Source organism: Physeter macrocephalus, chromosome 1 (assembly GCF_002837175.3).
Source record: "Physeter macrocephalus isolate SW-GA chromosome 1, ASM283717v5, whole genome shotgun sequence".
NCBI classification, from domain to species: Eukaryota; Metazoa; Chordata; class Mammalia; order Artiodactyla; family Physeteridae; genus Physeter; species Physeter macrocephalus.
In genome coordinates this window covers 40306412-40332363 of record NC_041214.2, presented here as the reverse complement: position 1 = coordinate 40332363, position 25952 = coordinate 40306412, and the positions used below count along the sequence as shown (strand labels likewise).

General features: G+C 34.7%; 1 protein-coding gene across 8 annotated transcripts in view; it reads left to right on the top strand.

The window, feature by feature from the left end:
- Nucleotides 1-25952, top strand: part of TBC1D5 (TBC1 domain family member 5) — a 553958-nt gene that overhangs the window by 52691 nt on the left and 475315 nt on the right. For 7 of the 8 annotated variants that reach the window (XM_055078836.1, XM_055078755.1, XM_055078808.1 and 4 more), the window contains one exon: nt 2420-2482. The exons of the other annotated variant lie outside the window; for it this stretch is intronic. The gene's annotated coding sequence lies outside the window, so the exon portion shown is untranslated. The remainder of the gene's footprint in view (nt 1-2419; nt 2483-25952) is intronic. 8 annotated transcript variants of the gene reach the window in all.

Genomic DNA, 25952 nt, shown 5'->3' with positions numbered 1-25952 from the left:
CTCTATAGCACGTTCCCACTAGCCGTCTATTTTATGCATGGTAGTGTATATATGTCAATCCTAATCTCCCAGTGAACCACTCTAATGAAAATTTTGAGTACATCTCCCATTTTCTTTGAAGAGTTGTTACCTCCACCATAGTCTGCCTCTCATAATTCGCTCCACAAAATCGTTCTCCCTGTCTTTCTTAAAAAAAAAGAATCCCAATTTTATATGTGTGCAGTATTACCAAATTTGGAGACTGTGTTTTCTTTCCCCTCAAGTGGTTAGGTGTGGCCAAAGGACTAGGTTATGGTTGCTAATCTGTAAGCTGAAATATGAGCATTAGAAGAGAGTGAGATGGGCCTTTCTTCCCCTTCCTTCTTGCTGCTCCCCATAGCCTTCTTGGAGTGTGAGGTGACTTTTAATAGAACAGTATATGGTAGAGCAAAAAGATGGAAGGAACTTGGATTCCTAATTGGAGCGGCCACATCAGCCTTTGTGCACTTCTAGACATTTACATGGGAGAAATTCTCTCCCTTTGTTTTTTTCCTCTCTTAAGTCATTATATTATAATTATTAAAAAATTTTTTTGTCTTGGGAAGGATACTAACTCTAGCTGATAAAGGATGCCATTGTTTGATGCTCTGTGCAGTAATGTGATGGGTCCAATATAAGGAAACATGCATTGTGTCATGGTAGATTCTAGATCCATGTTGAAAACCAAAATCTACTTTGAGACTGGAGAGAGATTAATTGGTATTGAAAAGGAAATACTTGATACGTTTTTTCTGGAGTTCTTTGATAATTATATTGCTGAATTTTGTTCTCAAATGATTTTAATAATTATCACAGATATTTCAGAAAATGTATGACAGCTTTTAGGCAAAAAAATCACTAACTATTGAAGATTATTAATTGTAGTGTATCAAAATAATCTCTTAAAGCCCTATGAATTTGTAATATTTATTAGATATCTTGGCTAGTCATTTAGACAGAGTTAGCTCATAAATGTGACTTTTAATGCTCTCATTAACTTTATTGGAAGAATTTTGACAAATGAAATTAAAAAAATTTTTTATTTATAACTTTAGACGTATTTTGGGGGGTATTGATTCTAAGACAGTTATTCATAACTTTAGTGAACGAAGTGAAGGATACACATTTAAAAAGTTACTAGACTATTTTTTGAGAAGTTTTAGGTTTATAGAAAAATTGAGCAGAAAGTACAGAGAGTTCCCATATACCCGTTCTCCACAGTATACACGTTTTTATCCAGGGTGTTCCACACACGTAAAAAAAAGACTTTATATCCCTGAACCAAATGTGTATTATTTTATAACAGGAAAACTGCACAGCCCTGAAAGACCTTTTATGCTAACCCAGAGTTTCCCACCCTCAGCACTATTAACATTTTAGGGCAGATAATTATTTGTTGTGGGAGACTATCTGTGCATTGTAGGATGTTTAGCAGCATCCCTGGTCTCTACCCACTAGATGCCAGTAATACTCTCTGGTTGTGGCAACCAAAAATGTTTCCAGACATTGCCAAATGTCCCTTGGGAGGCAAATCACCCCCAATTGAAAACCATTGCTCTAACCAGTTTTCAAAGCTTTAGGATTTGCTGTATTTTTAAGGTGGGCTCAAATTGAAGGAGCCTGTAGTTCAGTGACCCTTCACGTGAAGTCGTGTAGAAAAAGTTAGAATCTTCCTGCCCCTTGGGAACCGCAGGCAGCATACAGACTCTTGCTGAGCCTCATTTTCCTTGATTGTGAAATAGGTAAAATATTACCTAAGTTGCTTTGAGAATTCATTGAGCTAGATTATAAAAATATTTCAATTTTAGTTTCCTTCTCTTCAGATGTTGTGCTATACTGTTTGGATTTATTCCCTTGAAAGTGTTAAACACTAATTACAAAGTTCTTATATCTGTGGGAAAGGCTATCACAGTTTAGAATCTATTTATGGACTTCAAGAGTACTATACTGTGGGTGGATAAAAACCTGAAATAAATGTTAAATGAAGACTGATTTATGAGGTCAGTTGTGTTTTGTCTCTTGGTGGTGCTCCCATTAGGTTGTCACCGCATTCACATTGTAACAGTTAAGTGATCTCCTGTGTTCTTTCAAGGACTGTGAGCTTCTCAAATTGTTGATAGCATTAGATGTCAGCCAGTCCTTTGACCTTCGAAGTTTTTGTCTTCACATCTGAAAGCCCTCCAGTTGTAACAGCCTGTGTGTCAGCTCCATTACAGGAAGCCAGGCCTCTATCAGCCTGTGCTTATTAGTCCACTTAAGACTTCTAAAAACTTGACAAAGTTCACAACTAATAACCTCCACTTCCCATTGCTACTTTGTAGAGTTATAAAGCATTGTTCACCAGTGAATGAAATGCTGTCTATAATAATTAAGGTTATTCTAACCGTTCTACCCCTTGCAGAAAATTTCCAGAGACTTGGTGAAGACAGGAAAGCTATCAGAAAGACTATAGCACTATTGTACTGTAAGTATTGCTTTGAAAAAGAACTGTAAATTAAGAATATTTTAAGTATCCAGTTGTTTGGGGGAAAATATGTTAGGCAGAGTTATTATATGTAAAATATAGAAGAAGGTATATTATAATCATGTTAATAATGTATAAGAACTAATCCTATGCAGTCTTTTAAAAATTGAAAATGTGTTCTTATGTACTGAGATGAGGATTTTACAAATAGCATTGAAAAATATTTCTAATTCTAACAAGGATTGATCTAGTTTATGTACATTTGCTTATTTAAAACTATCAGAATCCAAAGAATCATTGTAGTTTTGTAGGTTTGTGATTTGTTTGGGTGACTTATTGTTTAGGTTATTTTGCAGAATTATTTATTTGCTGATTTATTTATGTATTTCATTATTTATTTATTTGATTATTTAGTAAATTATTTATCTGATGAATTATTAATACCACTTCATGACATGCTTTAAATTATTTATAACTTAATTTTGAGTTTATTGCTTTTAGTTGCTGCATTGTTACTGACTAGTTTTGATTTTTTTTCTTTGTGGTTCTTTAAAATTAAAGTATTAGCTGTAAGGTAAAAGTATATTCATTGCAATGCCCAGGGATTTTTTTTTTAAGTAATTTATGGTAGTGATAAAATTTCAGTTATGCTTTGTTTAGCTCTAAATTTACCTGTTTAGGGTTACCCATGATAGAATATTTGTTTGTTGTGTGCATACTTATTGTAGAGTCACTTACAAATTAATGATATAGCCTATAGCCTGTAAACTGAGAGAGAACATGTAAACCTCAGTCCACATTATCTTTGGTATCTCTAAAGGGCAGGTCGGTATTTCTTACTTGCTATAGAATAGATAATGGAGTCTTAGTTATTTTATTTTAGTGGCAAAGCTATTTTACTACTGGAATATTTTTAGGAAAGCTCAGAGAAATGAAGTCCAACTTACATTTGGATTCCTGAGATATAAATTTGACTGATGTAGCCCTTTGTTTTTTTTAAATACCTGTTATATGTGTATTTGGAAAGCAGCATGATGTTTATATAGATTTTTATATCAGTCTTAGTGACATACTTATTTTATATCATATCTCTTATGGAAAGTTTTATACAACTTTATTTTAATGAGCTAAAAATGTACAAGGGTCTTTTATAAATGCCAGCTATAATTTCTCTGTCTTTACCGAATAATTCTCTTATGTGAAGTTTCTATTTTTAACCAAATAAAGTATTTCTTCTTAGTTCTCACTCTGTTTTGTAAGATAGCACAAGTTATTAGTGTTCTCTTTTTGAATGGGTTTAATGAATAAGTTATAGTAATTGTTTGGGTTAAAGGGTATCATGTGTACAACATAGTCTTTCTCCTGTGTTTGCTTGCAGTGAATTACTGTGTACTTTACAGTTTTAACATTTCAGAGAGAAGCAGCATTGTACATTTCAAGTTGATCTATATGCTGTTGAAATATAGGGAAAATGACCTCTGTAGACAGGTTTCACTATAGAATTTTAAACTGTGCATATGTAAACCCACATTTCTTATTTTGAAATATTGACTGTATGAATGTTTAATTGGGATATTGCTTTAGTATATATGCTTGGCTTAAAGGAAGCGGTTTCATTTGATTTATATACATGGATTTAAAAATGTGTTTATTGTACGTATCTGTGACTCTTCTGTTTTCTAGATGAACAACCACAGATATTGTTAGATATGGAATTTTATTTTAAAGTGTGCTTCAGGATGCCACTGTGGACTTCTTTCAGAGAAAAAAGCTTCCTTCTCCAATGTTGAATAAGATCTCCTATACTAGTTGTGTAATATACCCAGCCCACACTATAACATGTAGCTGTGTCATCCAAGTGATCTCTAATTGGAAGATACAGATACACATATGTGCACACACACACACGCACACATATGTGAAATTGTCTCCTGAATAATTTCTTAGGACTTGTTTTTGAGAAGAGATGTTGATGGAGATTGTCATAATAGTAGCTAGCATTTACTGAGCACTTATTATGTGCAGGCACAGTGCTCACATCATCTTTTACATGGATTATTTGTTACTCTTTCCAGTAAGAGAAGTACAGTTATTATCTTCATTTTATGAATGAGGAACCAGAGACTTAATAACTTGCTCATTGCCACACAGCTGACAGTAAGTGATGGCGCTGGAATTGGGATGCATTTAGTCTGACTCCCAAAGGTCCTTCTTAGCCCATTACAATTCTGTAATGTAGCTTTATTGTTGTTTTAATGTAGTTTTATGTAGTTTTATTTGTTGTATTACATTACAAATCTGTAATGTAATTATGCTTCATTACAATTCTATAATGTAGTTTTTCACCTGAGTTGTTTTCATTTGTTTGTTTGTTTTTAGAGACTGTAGTTATTTATATCTCTGATAGACTTAACTTGCTAAGTATATTCAGTTTGTGTTTCATTTGGTCATCTTTTTTAAACAGTAGGCAGTGCTTGAGCTTCTTGAATTTTCTGATTTGATTCTTCTTATAATCCTGTATAGTGGATCCAAATTAAATACAGAAGAAGAATTTGTGCCTCAGGGAGATTGAATGTTTGCCTGGTGGATGTCTAACGCTCAGATCACTTCTTTTGACTCTTAAGCCCAAGGCCATTTCCAGGGCTCTGTTAGGTCAAATCTTGGGTGTTGTTGGTGTGAGTGCCATAAATAATTGCATCTGTATGAATGCCAGGACAATAGGCGTAAACTAGTACCATCCTGGGCAAATTTGGACCTCTGGTCACCCTAGTAACATCTCAGATTCCTATTGAGTAGTCCCTAACAGTGTATATAATGCATATTTAAGAGCAATCTTAATTCACATGCAATATTTAAAAAAACATTTTATGATAAAACAAACTTCTTTTATGGCCAGTATTTATGTGTTTTTGTTAGCCAACCTAGGCAGTTTGTGTTTATGACTTTTATAAAGTGTGACTCTGATGTTTTACAGCTTTTGGAACCTATTTTCAAGGTGAAAATAAAGAGGAGGTATTACTATTGGGAACAGAAAGATGAGTATGGCAAAGTTGGTTGTAATATAGTATATAGTTGTAAAGTTTTTCTTCGTATCATACATTACAGGATTTTTAATACTTGTTTTGCTTTGTAAATTTTCTGATAAATGGTATATTTGACATTGTATGGAAAACTAATTCTATTTGTTATACGTTCAGAATTTATAATTTTATGTTAGATGATCCAGTAGTTTTTTTTTTTCCTTAAAAAAATCATGTTGCATGTCATTTATATTGATAAGTTGGCAGTTTGCCAAAGCATTTTTGGAAACAACTGTATTTCCTTGATGAAATTCTGTGTGGGAAAATAGGAATCTGTAGAAGAGAGTTGCTTAAAGGTTTTTGGTTTTTGTATAGTTTTCTTTTTAATTCCTTCTTGACATGTATTTAATAAAGTCACAATTAGGTGTTAAACTTAAATTTCAAGTTTTTTTGCATTTAGAGAATAGATGACTTGTTAAGTTGAACTAGGTAACCACACTGGCATTATTTGTATTTGAATGTACATTAAAAAGAAAAATTCTTATGCAGTAGTTCTTATTCATACGTATGTATAATATCAGCACTCTTTTTGTTCAGCAAGGCCTGTTAGGTAAGCTTCCATATATTTTGCCTCGAGTTTGTCACAGTATATGAAGCACTTGACAAAATACTACTATAATTGTAAGAGTAATAACATAGCTTATGTGTTGGCTCTGAGAGTACCTCCTTTATAATTATGACAAGTAAAAGTACAGCCAAAGGTCACGTTAAGCACAGAATTTCTTTCACACCTCATCCGTTTTGTGGATAGTCTGTGAAGTAGTTTGCATCCTGCACTGATATTTTAAGACAGCAACCTAAGGTTGTTCCCATGTAAGTGTTTGAAATATCTTTCCCCTACCTCCCGTGTGGTTGCAAAATTTGGCATGAACGTGTATTTGAGTCCTGCACTAATTAAATAGAACCTTATTAAATATAGAGTTTGCAGAGTAAAAAAGGGGACTCTTGTACTGCATGGATTTCCTAGGGCACTAGATAATACTGACACATAACAGTCTTTAATAATACTGAATCCTGTCCTGACTACACGCAGTGTCTTAGTGTTGACCACCTTAGTATTGATGCCGCTCAGTGAAACACTAAACCCAAACCACACAGCAACAACAAAAATAGAAAATAAAATCACACAAATGAAATTATAGAAGCATGGCATGCCTATACATGTACAGTCTATTGATTAAATTCTATTTTTGACTTTAATTCAGCTAAGTAAAAGTTGGAGTATTGAAAAGGTCATATATAGGAAAGCTTTCTATTAAAAAACATATAGGGCTTCCCTGGTGGCGCAGTGGTTGAGAGTCCGCCTGCCGATGCAGGGGACACGGGTTCGTGCCCCGGTCTGGGAGGATCCCACATGCCGCGGAGCGGCTGGGCCCGTGAGCCATGGCCGCTGAGCCTGCGCGTCCGGAGCCTGTGCTCCGCAACGGGAGAGGCCACAAAGATGAGAGGCCCGCGTACCACAAAACAAAACAAAAAAAACAAAAAAAAAAAACAAAAAAAAAACATATAAAGAGAATATACATCTATTCTAGAGTGGTTAACAAATCTCTTTAAGTTAGCCTCAGTACACAATACCAAAAAATATAGGCTGAAGAAAGAATGTTTGGAAGAGGATAAAATTGCAAGTTATAATTTTTAGTATAATTGATAAAAGTGTTTCTTTCTGTTTTTGAAACACATTTTTTCATATAGCTCTGTACCATAGCATGCTTCTTTCTATAAGACTTCTAGAGTTTGATTTCCAAACAAGGGTGGTAAAGCCCTATGAGGGGAATTTGGGAAATTAAGGAGGAGTACTTTAGCTGGTCACAATAATTATAGGAGTGTTTCTGGCATTTGATGGGTGGGGATCAGGGATGCTAGGTGTCCTGCAATGCATGGGACAGTCTCAGACTACAGAAAATTGTCCTGAGAACCACGTAACTTTTGAATGTCTGCTTGCTTAAACTCTCTTCAAAGATAAAGCGATAATACTTCAGTATGTAATATTACTGTAATATTACTGACAGTTGTTTGTAAGATATTACATGAGCAATCTGCTACTTTAGGGGAAGTTTGTGTTGAGGGGAATCTTAAGTAGAATAAAGAAATTCTCTCAAAATTGTATTTACTTCACACATTCTTCCACTTCCTGATTTATTAGCATTTCTAACTAGGTATTTAGGTGAAAAGTTTTCAGTTCAGCAATGCAGTTTATTGGAAGCTCTGTTACACTGGTTGCAAATGTATAACAGGATATTTAAGACTCTTTTAATAACAAACTAAATTTTAAATTAATGGATCTAAATTAAATTAATTGAATTTTATTAGTTAATAAGGATTGTTTAAGATATTTCATGATTGCCATACTAAATATTAAAATTTTGTTTTTAGAATGATAAATGCATTGTTAAAAATATATTTTAAAATGATTTATTTTTATGTTATATTTTTATGTTGTACTGCTATTACTCTGGTACCATCTCCAATAAGCAATCTATTATACAAATTCTCTGTAACTTCTTAAATTTCTTTACCCACTCCACTGGCAATATTTTGGGGGGATATAGTCTTTATTGTAGTATTTTAAACTACTAGAGACTTAATTCCTTGACAGTGTGGTAGGTTTTCTGGGATAGGTTGTAACCGCAGTGTAACAACCTTAGTATAGGTAATTATTTTGACACTACACTTAGAAATAAAACCCAGGTCAGTTGTACTAATAACCACATTTCATAATTTTCTCTATTTCAACAGTATGTAATTTGTCTTGACATTTTAATCTTTATTTCATTTAAGCTTATTTCTATCTTTCTCTTTCATATTCAATTTAATTTTTGTCTGTAATCAGTTATCTCAATACTAATTTTTATTCTAGAGTTCTCTTATACCTCTCCTGTTTCATTTTTTTGGTACTTATAGAGAATGACTTGTGATGTTTTTCCTCTTAGATCCAAATTTATTTATTATATATAGATGCAAATATGTGACTCTTTTATTTGCTCTTCTTAAGTAGTTATGTCTAAGTGTTTACATAATGAAATAAATGTTTCATTATAAATTCCTTTTTAATTAATAACATGGTTTAGAATTCATTTTTTTTTTTTTTGGCTTCGCTGCACTGCATGTGGGATGTTAGTTCTCCAACCAGGGATTGAACCCGCGCCCCCTGCAGTGGAAGTGCAGAGTCTTAACCACTGGACCACCAGGGAAGTCCCTGATTTTTTTCTTTAAAGAGACATTCTGTGTGTAGATTTTATTAACTCTGAATTTCATTTCAGAATAGTACAGGGAATGACAGGGGCATTGGATCTGGTGGGATTGAGAACCACTGTTTTCAAAATGTGCACTTATTCCTTATAGCTCTTCTAACTCTTATGCTTAAAAGATGCTTCCAGATTAGATTGGAGCTTCTTATATGGATGAAAAAAACGTCAAAGCCAGCAATTCATATAGGATTAAATATTTTAGCATAAACACTCTTCTAGTTAGGAATATATGGGCTTACTCTGATTTCTTTGATTTTTTTTGATTTCTTTGATATTTTATAAGTGAAAATTTGAAAAATAACTAATGCTAACCAAACATATACACACTCATTTTGTTGTTGGCTTTTTAAGTGAAACCTAATTATAAAGTAATACAGTTAGACCCTATCTTGGATGAAAATGTGTGTGTGTGTGTGTGTACATGCATTTTTGTATAATATGGTTTTGCTTATCTTCAAAGTGACACTGTTTATAGTGCATGTGAGCATAACTTGAGAGATGAATGTGCAACAGTTCGGCAGTCATTTGATCCTGGTGTAATGTAGAGACTGTCCTCTGAAGACTAAGAGCCATCGTCATGGGGGTTCCCTCTAATCTCAGTGGCATCTTTGCTCAAGGAATACTTGCTCCTTTTTTTTTTTTAATTGAAGTGTAGTAGGTGTATAATATAAGAATACTTGCTTCTAATGGCTTCCTCTGGTATTATTTCCTATTTGTTTAACTGCTACTGCCATTTTCATTCAGAGTTATGCTGTGGTGTTCTCATGTGTTCTAGAAGAAAGTCAAAGATTTGATATCCTTGGAGGTTGGATAGCTTTTCTCTTTTCCTTATATGTGAATCCCAACTCATTGTCTTTTTTTCTGGTTTAACTTCCTCATTATATGAAAAAGATCTTAGGGAGGGTTGAAGTGTCTTTATTTTACTGTCAGACATGATTAGTAGTTTGGTTGGGTATAGAATTTTACATTGCAGCATAATTTTGTTTTAGAATTTTGAAGACTTTGTTTCACAGCATTCGGTTTTGCTACTGAGAGGTTCCTTGCCTTTTTTCCCCCTTCTACATTGTTTTCTGCTTTGCATGACTTGTTTTTATAATTATGGAAACTTTTGGAATCTTTGCCTCTGAATTTTTATGATGATGTGCCTTGGAGTGGATTTTGTTCATTGTTTATACTGGATTTTCTGGGGACTCCTTCGTTCTGGAAGCAAGTCCTTTAGTTTGGGGAAGTTATTTTCTTCCCCCTGTTTGTTTGTTAGCTAAGTCAGTTTTTCCATGTCTTGTAGTTTCCATTTTTCTACACCAGGGTAGTAGAGGTGGGATGTGTGAGATTGAATGTTCCTGGACTGTGGGCAAAATGGTTCGCCTTTTCCTCAGTGTCTTTTATAAGTTCTTTTATGAGTTACTTCCTTTGATAAGTCATTTATTTTCCAAAAATCTGAGATCTCTTTGGGGTTTGGGGAAGGAGAAAGTAAGCCCATATGGCATGTGGTTAATCTTTGTTCAGTCGATCTTTTTATGTGCTGTTCACTCTGTACCTCTTTTCCTGGCTTACTCAACTTGCAGGATGTAGCTCTTGAAAGCTTTCCCTGATTCGTCAGTGATATCTCCTCACCTTCCACAAACCTTTGTAGAACACATATTATACCATGTTGTAATAATTAGTTCATTGCTTATCTTTGTAATAAAAACATGAATTGTCTTATTTTTACCAGTGACTATGTGCAAAGCATAATGTTTCTTGAATGAAAACATAAAATACAGAAATGAAGTTGATAATAGGTAGCAACAGTACAGTTTTATCAGAAGAATTGTAATTATTTCTTATTTTAATCCTATTCAGTAAATGTTTGATAGATTAAAAAATAAAACTTAATGGAGATTTACTTTTTTTAAATAAAATATTAGTATTGTTAGTATCCTGCGGTAATCAAAAAATGTCTTTATATTGAAGCTAAATTACAGAGTAGTCATGAGAGCTTCAATTTCTTTATGCATTTAATTAGAAATTAATCTACAGGATACGAAAAAGTAGATGACTAGTGGATAGTTTTATATATTAAGGAGAGTACAACAAAATCATAGAAAAGAAGCAAGAGTGGAGAAAAAAGTTTTGTCATCTTTGGTTAGCAAAGCATTCCAGTAATTCCAAATTGAAAAATTCTAAGAAAATAAGATATACTTGTTTTGTGAAAGCCTGCCATATCCACAGACAAAAGGAAAACATATGAATTAGCACAAGATTTCATTAAAGACCTCTGTCACTGTCTTGAGTTCACTTTCCACCATCAGAATTACCTGTTGTCTGTTTCTGGGAAGTTTTCCTTTGATCATAATATTGTTTTGTTTTATTAATTTCAACTTTAATGGTAGGGAATAAAATTGTTTTAATCTGAACTGTTTGACTCATGAGTCATGTTTTCATATAAGTTAAAATAAATCAATCAGCAAATATGTACTGAGTACATACAAGGCCCTGGTTGGTATGAAGGGAAGTCGAAGAGGTATCACTTTGGAGTGAAGATGTATGCATGTAAGGAGTGGCAAATAACAAAGTTCAATAGGATGAGAAATGTCTCAACATTGTATATGATTAACTGTCAATGGCCCAGATGGGATTTATAATAATAATTTAGCTATTATTAGCTAACATTTAGTAGAATGTTCACATCCTCTTAAGTCATGATGATATAAAGCAATAGGATCAATAACTTGATGAAGTTACTTAACAGTGTTCTAAGTTTTATTTTTAATATTTCTCTGTCATTTTAGCCCATACACCCCGTATATCTTTAGGGACTAATCATTTTCATCCTTGAGTTCACTTGCTAATTTGAAATGTCTTTAAAATTACATAGAATTACTTTTGGAATATTGTGTTTTTCACCTATTAACTTATATACATACTATTATAATATTTTCATAATAATCATTTAAGTTTCAAACATTAGGAATTTTGCACCAAAAAAGGTAGGTGGTAAATTTTGCTGTACAATACTGTTTTGTTCCATAAAGCATGGTTTGAATTCTTTGTTTTATGCCCATGTATTTTCCTTTAAATTCAACATTCATATTTTTAAGGAGTAGTTTCAGGATAAAGTTAGATATACTATATATTTTTTATTCAAATTAACTTATTTTCCCCTATCTTGACACCTTGTAATTCATTTGGAGTTTTGTTAAAATATTTTTCCGAGTGTTTGAAATTCATACTTAAACCATCTCTGTCAGTCCATCTCCTTTTCTTATCTTTTGTTCTGTATCCCACTGAACCCAGTACACATACAAAACTTTATGAAAAAGCTGAAATCAGCTACAGGAAGGTCTCATGGAGAAAAAAATATAATTATGTTATTGTATAAACTTTTAAAATGTTGTCTAGCAAGCTAGAACTGCTTAACAGATGTGATTGCTTCATTGTTTCAAATTTATGCCAATCAGAGTTGATAGAATTTGATCACACTCTAGTAGATTTATGAGATAAATTACAATATTGCATGACACGCTTCAGATAGAAAACATCAATATAAGTTGAATATAATTTCTTGTTTAAGATAACAAGCCAGTAATTCTTTAAATCAGATGGTTGCTACTTTGAGAGAATATTGATCAGTTTTGGTGAAGATTAACAGTATCTTTGATATTTCCTTCATGGTGACGAAAAGTGTATTAAACTTTTGTTTTCATGTACAAATATGATTGTAAATGGGAGGCATCTTGTTTCTATTTAGCTGTAGATGACCTGTCAAATTTCCAAAGGCCTATAAAGAAATGAGGCTGAACTTAAATTTGACTACAGATAATTTTAATACAAGATAGAAAGCTTGTCACTGTGGTCCTGATTTCTTTAGAGTAAGGTTTCATTACATACATCTAAAGACTTACTAGGAATTTTTTTTTTAAACATAAGTTTAATACCTCACATAAACAGAGAAAATGAGAAGGAACATATTCACTAATGAAGTGATAGGTTCCCACTGGGAAGTTAGAGCCCAGGAGTAGAGTCAGGTCCTTCAGCCTGTTTGCTCTACAACAAATGATGAAACTAGTTATTCAGAGGCTGGGGAAGAATGTTTTAAACTTCATTTAGGAGGTCTGTGTGGTGGAATCCCTCAGTTCAAGTCTGAAATAAACTATGGAGTCTCCTGAGAACTAATGATTTGAAATTGTTACTAAGCCGAATCATTTGTGAAAGGAGGGTAGAATTTTTAGTTTTTTTAGATTGGAATATAAAAATTTTTGAATAGGGAGACCAACCAAAGCAATGATTTTTAAAAAGGTAGACCCTCATGTTTCAGGTAAAAATATTGTGAAATTGCTTTAACTTTTAGGAAGAAAATTATGTACAACATGGCTTAGATTTAAAATATTTAAGAAATCGTTCAAGTATTCACAAAAGTACAGAGGATAAATAGAACAGGCAACCTTGTATTTACCATGCAGAATTTGTATATTGACATTTGCTGTATATATTTTCAAAAAACATTTTAAAGTCCTTCCTTTCCCAGAGATAACCATCACCCTGGAATTGGTTTACATCCTTTCTGTCCGTATTTTTAGACTATACCTACATTCATGTGTTCATTGAGTGTTCTTACTAAACTGAAATATTCTGTTGGTCTTTATGCAGTTTGCCTTTTTATCTTTTTTACCCAACATTCTTTCTGAGCTATTCCTTGCTTTTGATTTTACATCTGGTTTATTAATTTTAATTGTTCTTTAATAGGACAACACCAGTACTGCAGTTTGGGTCTGTCTTTGTCTTTGGATGGGCATTTAAGGGTCAGGTTACTTTGCCCAGACTTTTTCCACAGATATCCCTGTGGCTTTGCTGGGCTCACAGTTTGCAGCACGTGGGACAAGCTGCCATCACCTTTTAGGCCACTGTGTCCAGGTGCTGGCCTTAGGCGGCATCCTCAGGCCATTTGGTGCCACTAGAGTGTGCATTGCTTTATCTTTTCTTGCTGAAGTTCCTCTGACATTTAAAACCAATTGCAAAGAAGCCTGTAGACAGCCTTGTCCTGCTGTTTTTTTTTTTTAAAAAACATCCTCCTATTCTCTCCGACCCATATGAAAAAATAACATCTCTATCTTTTTTTTGATATTTGCTTGAAAAAGATGCCTTTTGTTACATTTTCCAGGTTTACCATTTTTGTTTTTATTTTCACCTGTGGGAGGCTAGGACCTATGCTATCTGGGGGTTTATTTTGCCATAGCAACAAGTGCACTGGGTCTTTGCGTAAGTACGACGTGGTTTGGCTTGATGTAAACAATATGCTTTTGTGCCCATGTCGTTATGTAATTGTTTCAGTTAATGACAGTGAAGTATTTAGTCTTGAAAATGGTACTCTCTTATTTGTGAACATTTTGGAATTTTAAGAGATTATTTGAACCTTTTATCATCTAAATTACATTCTTTGGATTCACATTTATATTATAATTTTCATTAGCCGGACTTATTTTAGTGCATTTCATGTTTGGTGGAAGTCATATATTTAGAAGTATACTTAGCCCTATATTACACACTTAAGATTTGAATTGTGATGTACTCTCAAACCATTGAAGAGAAAGCTGTCACTCTATGAAATTCTTTGACTGTGTGCCCAACAGCTTGATATGCCTCATAGAATGCCAGATATTAGAATATTAATGTTATTAACCCTTTCACTGAAAGTACTTCTTCTTGGAATAAAAAAAGATTAAATAAATTGCTAGGTCCGCATCACTTCTTGTGTATCAGTAGTTTCACAAAGCTGAAAAATGTTTATGCTGTGCAATAAACAGATGCTGCTCTAACAGTGCAATACATTATGTACCAAAAATGATCTCTTTTAATCATAGATGCTGATTTAATGAGACAAAGACTAGCTTACATCAGAGATGGATTTAAGATGTAATTTTTTTGGCTTTCTGTGTGGTTTTTCTACATAATTAATGGACATACATTTTAAAGTCACTCTCAGAGTTTTTTGGAGTATTTATTTCTTTGATAAAATTGCCTGTATTTCCTTTTTTGAATTTCAGGCTGTATGTAATTGTCTCCTGAACTCATTCAAAATAGTTACTAAAATTTTTTAAAGAAGCTGCCTCATCTTGCCCTGTATTATGAAGTCCGTTTTGCATGAAAAAAATTCCTATGTGTTCACGTTTTAAAGTTGCGACCTTTTTCTTGAGGGAGGACTACGTATTTTCTGTAACTTAGGCGAGTTTTAGGGGAGACGGTAAGTAGTCATTGAATTGACTCTCATCGTGGTTGAAAGTCTCTGGTGTCTGTGTGCTAGGTGGCTGCTTAGGTTTGCTGTCCGCAGAGTCACTGAAACCTTCCCTCATCTGTGTGAGAGCTCTTCCCTAGGCTCTGCTTTCGTTTCCTCTTCACTTGATTTTATTCCCACCAACTCATCTGCAGTTGCTGACTTTGAGCCCTGAAATTCTTCTACATCTGGATTGTACATCTTGATTGACAAATTTGCCTTTTCATAAGGTCAGATAATTCTGTATCTGGAAAAATATTCCTATTGTGTGTTTTATTCCACCGAACCCAGCAGAGTTAAATGTAGTTTGGATGCATAGGGAAGAATTAATGATTGGAAGATACAGAGTTGGTAAATTATTTATTCTGGCCCCGAGGAAGCTGAAAAGCTGAGTGAAAGACTAATAAATCATTTGTGGTAGTGCTGGTTGTCACTTCCAATTATTTTAGACGGTTTTGTGATAAACTGCAGCACCTGCTAGATCTCCTCACACCCTCCCCTGATGCTGGCAGTGCAGCTTGTTTAATCCAGGATCAGAGGCAAGTTTGTGTAAAGTTTATTTAGGTTGGAAAGGAAATTACTCTTTTCAAAGTCAATTTTGTTGCTTTTTCTCATTGTTTTGAGTGCTGTGAAAGGATTTCTATGATGTGGCAGGGAACCTGGAACTTACATACCACTTTAGCCAGGGGATACTGTCTTTATCTTTTGTTAAATTAAATATTTGAAGAATTGAGCTTCTTTATTATTCCCAGACTAATTAAAAACTACTTCTACTGAGATGATTAGTATGCTAAAGATCAAATCATCGTTTTGATATGATACCATTTAACAGAGAACCACTGCTGCCATTTGACCAGCCCCTTTTTCATCATTCTTTGTTTTTAATGGCTGAGGCTTTGAAACTAGTAGGCCTAAAAAATAGTCAGGTTCTTCTTTGTACAGGTCCTCCACTCAGCTGCTGAGATCCTTGGAGGCATAAAAGAACTAGCAAGGAAACTTAGCCTATATTGGTCTGATTCTAGCATTCATGAAATAGGGCTACTCTAATAAAACTCTTCCAGAGATAAATTATGAACATCATATAATGTGCATGCTTCACGCTTGGAATTATGGTCAATTCTTTTGTTCCCATCAGAGTTTAATAATTATTTATGTTCAATCCCAGAACATGAAGTTTGTTTATACATCAGAGTAACTTCGTTTTCACTGAGATTTTCAGGTTTAACATCAAAATATGGGATTTTTGAGGGGACTCTTAAGACTGTGTACAAAGAAAGAATCTTGATAACTGTCTTGTTTTCATTCAGTCACATTTTTACTCACTTATTTCTCCTCAGTTATTAAGCTCACGTGTGCCTGCTCTCTGAGAACAACTACTACTTCTAGTAGTTACGACTATTTCTTTTCTAGAGCTTAGTATGTGCCATATACCATTCTAAGCATTTTACGTATACTTTAATACAACAACCCTATGAGGTATTTACTGTTCTTTATTTCACAAAGGATCTTATAGAATGCTAAGGCAATAGTGATTTCACTTTTCCTTTAGTGTCTATAGAATCTAGGAAGGTAGTGTTTATGATAAATCTTAATTAGGTTTAGAATTTCAATCCAAATAGTGCAATACTAACTATCATTTATTGAACATTTAGTTTTGTGTTTGGTATCGTATACATTATTTCACTTTTAACCCCTGTTAGTTAAACATTATTATGTGCTTTGTTGTGATGGAGAAATTGAACCTTAAAGAGGTTAAACCACTTGTCCTGAGTTAAGCAGCTTGGAGGTGGAGGAGCTGGGATTTGAATCAAGATCCGACTGCCTCTGCACTCTATTTATAGGTTACAAACCCTAGTTCGTATAGTCTGTTGTTTAGTGAGCAATAGAAAGTGAGGAAGAAAGTAGGTTGGTGGGAACCCACACAACTGGTGAGCTTTTCCAGAAGAGGGCCGAGAGTCCCTAGATCTACTGATTCTTTTTTTTTTTTTTGAGAGAAAATCTAGATTTTTATGTGAAAAGTCCAGATTTTTAAATCTTCGCAATTTATTCAGGATAAATTGTTTGCCCACTGGATGTGGCGTGTGAAAGGCAGTTTGTAACCTTTTCTTATTTCCTTTGGTCGAATTCGTTTTGACCAGGAGGTTTGCTTTCTAACTTCATTCAGTTGAAAACTATTAACAGTCTACGAAAGGGACTTCCCTGGTGGCGCAGTGGTTAAGAATCCGCCTGCCAATGCAGGGACACGGGTTCGAGCCCTAGCCCGGGAAGATCCTACATGCTGTGGAGCAACTAAGCCCATGCACCACAACTACTGAGCCTGCGCTCTAGAGCCTGTGAGCCACAACTGCTGAGCCTGTGTGCCTAGAGCCCGTGCTCCGCAACAAGAGAAGCCACCACAACGAGAAGCCCGCGCACTGCAACGAAGAGTAGCCCCAGCTCGCCGCAACTAAGCCCGACTGCAGCAACGAAGACCCAATGCAGCCAAAAAGAAGAGTATGAAAGAGTATTAACAGGATAGTATCAGTCAATTTCACCCTTTAGGGAGATTAACAGCCTAGATGAAACAATTACTCATTATTTCAGTAATCCTATATAGTTCGATACAACTCAAATGAGTTTTAGTTGGGCTTGGATTTCAAGTTATCATGGGTTGCTACTAATTTAAATACAGTCTATAGTATAGGGCATAAAATCAAAGAATAAAAAAGTCAAACCAGAATCTTGAAAAGCTAAGCTGGTATTAAAATATGTAAATGTTTATTGAAACTCTCTTAGTGTTGTGCCTCTGGTAACAAATCCTTTTACTCTCTCCTTTCCCTATTCACACTCGTTTCTTTTCCTGTGCTATGATCATGTGGAGATTTAAGAACATGTAGGTTTTCACTGGAATGCCTTTACTGGATTATACATAGATTTAAATAATATGTGGAATGTTGTGACTTTTAATGCAACTCAGTGCAGTTAGTCAAAGGCCTTTAATTATATGGGGTATTACTCCAATGGCAACGTTTTAGTGAATGGGAGACTGAAATAAAAGTCAGTGGTTGTTTGTTATAGTTTTATTAAATGCTTTAAAATATAAATAAAATATCCCTGGAGGCAACTTATTGTCACTTCATAAGTGTTAAAAAAAATTCAGGCTAATCAGTTATTCGAGTGTTCTTCCACAAACCTAAAGTCATAACCTAATAACTGTTAGCTGCAAATTCACCATTTCAAAATAATTTTTCTTAATGGATTTTCAGGCCTGCCTTATAAGGAAAGACATTCCATCCAAAATCAATAGTTCTTTCAAAAAGAAGGGCTTAATAAATTGTGAATTCTTTAATGTGTCCTTTAGATCCTATATAAATTATTTCATATATAAAAAAATACTTCTTAATTTTTCTCTTATAAGTTCCAGTGTTTTGACTTACACAGCATTTCATTTAATAGTGTTCAATTATTGTTCAAAGTATGGCTTTAAAAATTTAATATAAGAACAATGTTACAGAAAAATTGCAGAAAAATTGCAGAGAATTACAGAAAAATTGAAAAATAAAAAACACACACGATTCCACCCCATAGAAATAACTAGCAAACCCTTTCCTTTTTTGAGTTCTTTTTTTTTTCTATTTCACTTTGACTGCTTAGCATTTTATATTCATCTTTTCTGTGATATTGTTCATAGTTTAGTATATTTATTTTTAAAAGCCATCATAATATTTGACAGAGTTCAAGTGTATCCCCTTCACAAAGGTTCTCATCCAGTAGCTGGAAGTAAATTCTCCTTCCAAACTTCATGTGGCTCCACCTCTATTGTGATACCTTGTAGCTACTTATATCTTACCCAGACTTCTGGAGGGCAAGCGCTATCTTACATTTATCTTTATATTCTTATAACATTCACTGACTGTTGAATGAATAAATGACAATAAATCTTAAATTCAGTTTGTCTCCTGCATCTACCACTTGAAATAGCAGAACGGTAGCAAATATATCATGCAATTTTGTAAGTTTTTTAATAAGTTTAATGGGCTATACAGGTAAGGCTTTTGTGGAAAGTCACTAAGCAGTCATTCAAGATTATGGAGCTAGTAATTCTTCCTAGATCTAAAGATGTACCTGATCCCCTACGTCATAATTAATTAATGAAGATACACTATGTTCAGATTTGTCAAGTAAATTTAATTTGAAGGGTAAATTGTGCTAAATTGGTTTCTATACACAATATTAAAGTATTAAAAACTGCAAAAGAAATACTTATTGGAAGGTTTATAATTAAGAGGAGCATGGGAAATTTGAAGTAGAAAAATTTTAGATATGGTAGCTCTAGTATGGTAGTCTTCAGATAAAAGGTAATTCATACTGCTAGAGGTGATTAGGTCTTTAGAAGTTATCTTCTTGTCAGTAGGAAACTGAAGTTTTGGGACATAAATAATTGAACCAAGGTTTTAAGACTGCAGTGTACCTAATGCTCATAACTAATGTGTGTGCAAATATTTTTTGAATGAGTAAATTAAATGTCTTAACGTGCAGGAAGTTGTTGAAAACTTTGCCATGTGTACTTTAGGAAAGTTATTACAGAAAAGTTACCGTGAATTTACATATTAAAAAACAATGTTTGCATTTCTTCAAAATATTTATACTTGGAAGTGAAGAACTTAGAAGACATACACTTTTTAAAGCATGGTGCTATAAGGAAAGATGAAATAGGGTGGGTTCTAGTTAGCTTTGTTTCTAGCAGCGCTTTGCCTGTATAAGTGGAAGGTATCCTTGGGAGAGCTTTACGGAAACTTTTCAAGTTGGAAGAAGATTTCAGCTGGAGTGTCTAAAGGGTCACTTGAAAAAAAAACCCTCTATATTAAAATAAAATGTGTCCAAGCTTTAAAGAAAAGATCTCAGAGTTTGCAGATGATCCTAAAATTGGAGCTAGAGGAAATAATGAGGAACAATGCAATCAGATTCAAAAAGATTTGGATTGTTTAGGTGATTGGGCCAGCAGATGGCAAATGCAGTTCAGTGTAGACAAATGTAAAATAATTATCTTAGGAACAAAGAACCAATCATACAGCACACTGATCAGGAAAAAATTTGTGGGTTATTGTAGGAAAACCATTGAAACAGTTAACCCGGTGCACAGCTGCAGCAAAAAAGGCAAGCAAGAAACCAAATTAGCAGACGGATAGAATATAAAGCAAGAGGCAATACTTATAGTGCATTAAGAAACTTGCTAGACCCCATCTAAATTACTCAGTCTTGTATTGGTTGATGGAACCACTTTAGAAAGAGTAAATTTTTGCCTTTGCCTTGAAAATAGACTGGAAATTGTAACAAGCAAATCTAATAAAGAGATTTGAACTAATTTTTATGAACTTTCAATTTTTGAACTTTTATAGATTAGAGCAAGACCCTGTGTCAAAGTAAAGGCACTTCAGGTGTGTCCACTCTCAGAGCTTGATCTTAGTAGAGGACATGTATGGTTTCAGCTGCCCGGGGCTTTACCTAACCCCCTTTCCAGTTTAGGTAGGATGCTGCCCCTCACCTCTCTTGACTAAAGAAGCTTAAAGCCTGCTACGTTGTCCTTCTGCATGCTTGAGAGCTGCACCTAGAAAGATCATGGACATGAGATCTAAGAGCTGCCGATGAGATGCTCCTTCCTGTCCAGTGAATTGATGCGGTAACATACGTTTCAGGCTTCATTCTAGGCTGTGGGGCAGGACTTTGTGAACTGCCTTCCTTGGTTCCTGTGCGAGCCTGATTCTCCATCCATGGCTCAAAGTTTTGAGCTACTCAGTACCCAGCCAATAAACTCCTTTTTGACTTAGATTAACCAGAATGTGTCTGTTGTTTATAATCAAGAGCCCTACCTGGTACAGTGGTATTGTTCTGTTATTTTAGCCTTGGCCAATGCATTGTTTTGTTGTTGTTGTTCTTCAGTGTGTTTGCTTTGTTTGGAGTGGTGTCTTACTAGAAATCATTTTTTCTGAATGAGCCAATCTCTCTCTCTCTTGCAGTCTTTGCCAGTGTTTAAAAGAAGCAAGAAGAATTTGTACCAATGCCATTAGCATCTGTAATTCTCTTGTAAAAATTTAACTTTATTCATGCAAGAGAATAGTGTTGCTTTGTTAAAAATGGTGTTGGGTATTCAGCCTGATTGTAAGAAGAGTATTTATACATTTCTTTACATACTGTATTTGCTATATCTAAAAATCATCATTTTATTTAGGAGGAGATGTAATGCATGATTTTCTTGGTGTCACATAAGTAATAGGTGGTAGAATCAGGAAGACTGTCCAAAGTTTTTTTGTTTTTCTGTTACTGTTGATTAGTGAATATTTGTTAAATGAAATATTTTGAAAAATAACACTTGTGAATTAGAAATAGTGGATTATATTTTAAATTTGTGATGAGTTGATTGGTTAATATTTAGAAATGATTTTTAACACAAAGTCAGTGTTTTAAATCGTGGTTAGATTTTCCGTTTTCACATATGTCATATTGACTTCTTTTTAGCTAAATTGTAGAACTTTTGTCTTTTTTTTTTGAGAGGTGGCATGCAAAGCTATTTCCTGGAAAAATTTTGAAATAAGAACTTGTCTTTGAGACTTCCGTCATTCTTAAATTTGAAATAGAGCCCTCCCAAGAGAAAGATGTCTTTGAGTCCATTACTCATACACCTGTGGATTGCCAGAATTCTCATCCTGCCCTAAGACCTGTATGTGTCATGACATCCATGTCATGTCCTGCCTTCCAAAGTAAGTATTCCATGATTCAAATTCGACACCTCCTCCCACACCCCCTCCCTGCCCCACATTATAGATTATGGATGGTGTTAGGAGGGAAAGCTGTATGACTGAACTGTTTCACACATCTATATGAATATTTGATAGCCCTTTACTTTGTTAGAGATTATTCTTTTATGAAGAGAATACTGAGTTCTTTGACATTTTGATCAACATGTCTCAGTGAAGGAAAAACATTCATCTAGCAGTGTTCAGGGAAATGTCTTTTGTCTTGTTGCCCAGTTAGGGACTGCCTGTATTTTATATATATGTCTTTATAATAGAGACAAGCAGTAGCCTTGGAAAATTAATTATTTTAAGAATGTGAGTATTAAGGTTAGTTGAAGTTTTACATTCTAATTTTTAAATTGTTTGAGATCTTTGTGAAATGGAATAGTACTTCACATTGTTTTTATTGAGTTATGTAGTCGTGTAGAAAGAGACGGTGGGACTTGGGGCTGAACTACTTGGCAGGTGCTTGTCCCCTGCAGTTGGTGGGCCAGACGGCTGGAGATGAACCTCCACGTCTGCACAGTACTCGTAAGGGTCCTTTTAGGTCCAAGATCCCAGTACTCCAACCTCCTCCCCCCTCTCAAGAGGAGTTGATTTTATCTTCCTTGTCTGCACTGCAGCTTCCTCTGTGGCCCAGGGTCTGTAGCCAGCCATTTCTGCTGACTCTTGGCCTTGAGCCAGGGCTGCTGTTAATGTTCTCACTAGCTCACAAGGGGGCCCGTTACTCTTGCCTTTTTCTGGTCAGTTCCTGGATAAAAAGGCAGGCCTTTTATGAGTCGTGCCTTCACTTTCACAATGTGCCCGTAGGGTAGTGATGGGGTCTGTGGCTAATGCCTGCTTTGAATACTACTGTTGAATGCTTGGGGCTGCTTTTTCCTTGCCAAAAACTTCTTTTTCTTTAGTTCCTGCTAGGTTTGGAGTCCTTTCAGAAGATCAGTGGCTCTGGATCGCTTAGCTTTATATTGGGTTTTCCTACATTTACTTCTGGTTGCCTGCCTGTCTGCCTGCTTCTTTTTTCTCCTGTCCTTCTCTCCCTCCTTTCCTTCATTTCTTGTTTGTGATGATTTTGGTTATTTTTTGTTTAAAGAAAATGGTCATGTTAGAAAATTCTGTGTAAAAATGCAACTTGTCTTCTATTCTAAAAAATATTGGGTTATTATATATTAGTAAAGAGGGATTAAATGTGTTTAAAATTTTTTAAATATAAATATATGCTCCTATACATCTATTACTATTTTTCATTTAACAGTATATTATGGGCAGGAATTACAAATCTACATCATCTCTTTTAATAGTTGCATAATATTCTGCTCTATGGATGTCCTGTAATTTATTTAGCCAGTTCCCACTGATGACTGTATGGGTCATTTGAATTTTTCATTATTAAAAATAATATTGCATTTAAAATAAAATTTGATAATGTTTGTATTATTTCCATAGAATAAATTCTGGAAGTAGAATTACTGGATGAAAGGGTAATTACATTATTAAAGCTTCTGAATCTTACTGCCAAAATTTACATGTTTCACTCCCATCAGTGATTTTTGAGAAGGCTGTTTTTTTTTTTTCACATCAACAGAAGGTATTAATACTTAAAAAGAAAACATCTTTGCTAATTTTATAGGCGAGACATAGTATCTTGCTTTAGTGTACAATTTTAATGCTATTGACCATTCATATTTATTTTATAATTTTCTCCTTAATATCACTTGTCTGTTTTTCAGGTATTTTTCTCATGTTTAAGTACTAAATTGTATATTAGGAAGATAAACCCTTTTCTGGCATATTGGTGGTGTTATTTTTTTTTAATATTTCATTTTGTATTTTTATTTATTTTTAAACTACTGAGTCGAGGTACTGCTTTGTTTTTTGTTTTATTTTTGGGCCATAGAGCCATTTAAACATTTTATTTAATCAAATATGTCTTGCTTTACATAAATTTTTTCACTTTTAGTATTAAAAATTTTTAGTATAAAATTTTAATTTAGGATTTTTAAATGTTAGTTTTTTGGCATGTTTTCTTTATTGTGTGGCTTTGCAGACATTGGCTTTGCAGACATTGACATGCACACACACTCACAGGAATGTGGAGAAGAGCTGCCAGCTGATGTGACCTCCAGCCTCAGCTGCTGTGTCTGTAAAATCAAGTTGTTGCCCTGGTACAGTGCTGTTCACGCAGTTATTTTGTTCATGAACCACAGTAAGAAAATTTAATTCATAACCTAGGACTCACATACACATACTCATACACAGATACGTTTGTGTGTGTATACCACATAAGCAGACACTACCACCTGTGTTCTACTTTTTGTATGGATGGCATGCCATATCATGCCATGCAATGCCAGGTTATTGGGGGGGGGGAACTGCTATATGCAACTTACCAAATTGCTTCCATTACCCACAGAAGGGGTATTACTCACAGTTTGTGAAACACTGTTGTTGTGAGTTGGACACTCAGATGCCTTCTAGGGCTGATCTGATAGCAGATGCAAATACCTTGTCAGTTTAGCAAATCAGAGTGCCTGGATTCTATCTAAAGGTATCCAAATTAAAACAAAACAAAAAACTTGCTAGGTCAGCAAACATATTTTCAGGTGGAATTCAGCCTGCTAATTTGGGCTCCTACCAAAAAACCAAAGACATGAAGGACAAGTTCATTACTCTGTCAGGTAGCTATAAACTGTTTTAAACAAACAGTGCATGCTCTGGCAGTAGACCACAGACCATACTTTGAGTGGCACTGGTCTAGATGCTGATCTTTAGATGCTTCCTAGTACGTCCCTGCTCTAAAATTCTGCGGCTCTGTGACAACTTCTAGACATAGAAATTAGGAGATAAAATGGCCTCACACAGTTTTTCTGATTTGATAAGATGATGCCTGAGTTAGGATATGAAAAAGAAAAACATTAGATTATTCTAGGTATCTCAGTTACTTTGCAAGCTGATTATAGGGGGATGTGAACATTGTCCTTCCCATGTCAAGCAAAGATGATGACAATATCCCAGCAACTGTGTCCAAAACCAGAAGATGCTGATGAGTAACCAGTGACAAATCACATAAGTTCAGTGTCATTGAAAAAATTTAGCAGCATTTGGATGCCTACTGAATCTTGCATGTGTGTATATGTATGCACACAAAATTATTTTGGGACCAGATTTTCTAGTTTAGGGGGCAAGATATATACCTACAAGAGACTCTGTGAGGTACAACCATTAAGGCTTACTTTGGTGACTTGGGTAATTGTAGTGGAACCATGGAGCCAGTAGGCTCCAGATGGAACTTTAATCTGGCTTTTGATTGAGCCAAGTGTCCTTGTAGAGTCTCTGAGCATCTGTTTTGGAAATATATGTGACATTATTCAAAATTTGTACAAATTAAGCCACCCTTGGGTTATAATTCAATTTTTCTTTATTGAGAAATGTATTGTAAACAGTTTTATGCAATCAAGCAAAACTAGCCTATACCCATTATTTATTTGCCTGTTAGCTGGTCATTTATATTTTTGTGATTGAATTCTTAATTGATTTAAGAAGGCTTGCATTATACTTCTAAAATTGTAATTTATTTATAAAGTGTGAAGAGTTGTTTCCTAGTTTCAAATAGTTTTCACATAGGTACTTATTTTGGAGAGACTATTTAAAAATAGTTAAAATTGTGGTGATTTTACCTTGAATGGCAGAATCCCCAAATAATCTGCCTTATTCCAGAATGAAGTTTATTTTCTCCCATAGTGGACATTCCAGAGGTAGGGGTGGCTCCAGGGTTTGGTCTCTGAACAGTGTGTGCACCAGTCACCAGCTTGGTTTGTCTGTCTCTCTGTCTTTAGGTTTCCTTCATGATTGCAGGATGGCTGCCACCCCAGCAGCTGCAGAAACAAATGTCTTTTAGTTCTAGCAGAGAGAAAGCAAGGGCTTATCGCAGGCTAAAAGTTCTTTCCTTTAGTTTTTTTTTTTTTTTTTTCTGTATGCGGACCTCTCACTGTTGTGGCCTCCCCCGTTGCGGAGCACAGGCTCCGGACGCGCAGGCGCAGCGGCCATGGCTCACGGGCCCAGCTGCTCCGCGGCACGCGGGATCCTTCCAGACCGGGGCACGAACCCGCATCCCCTGCATCG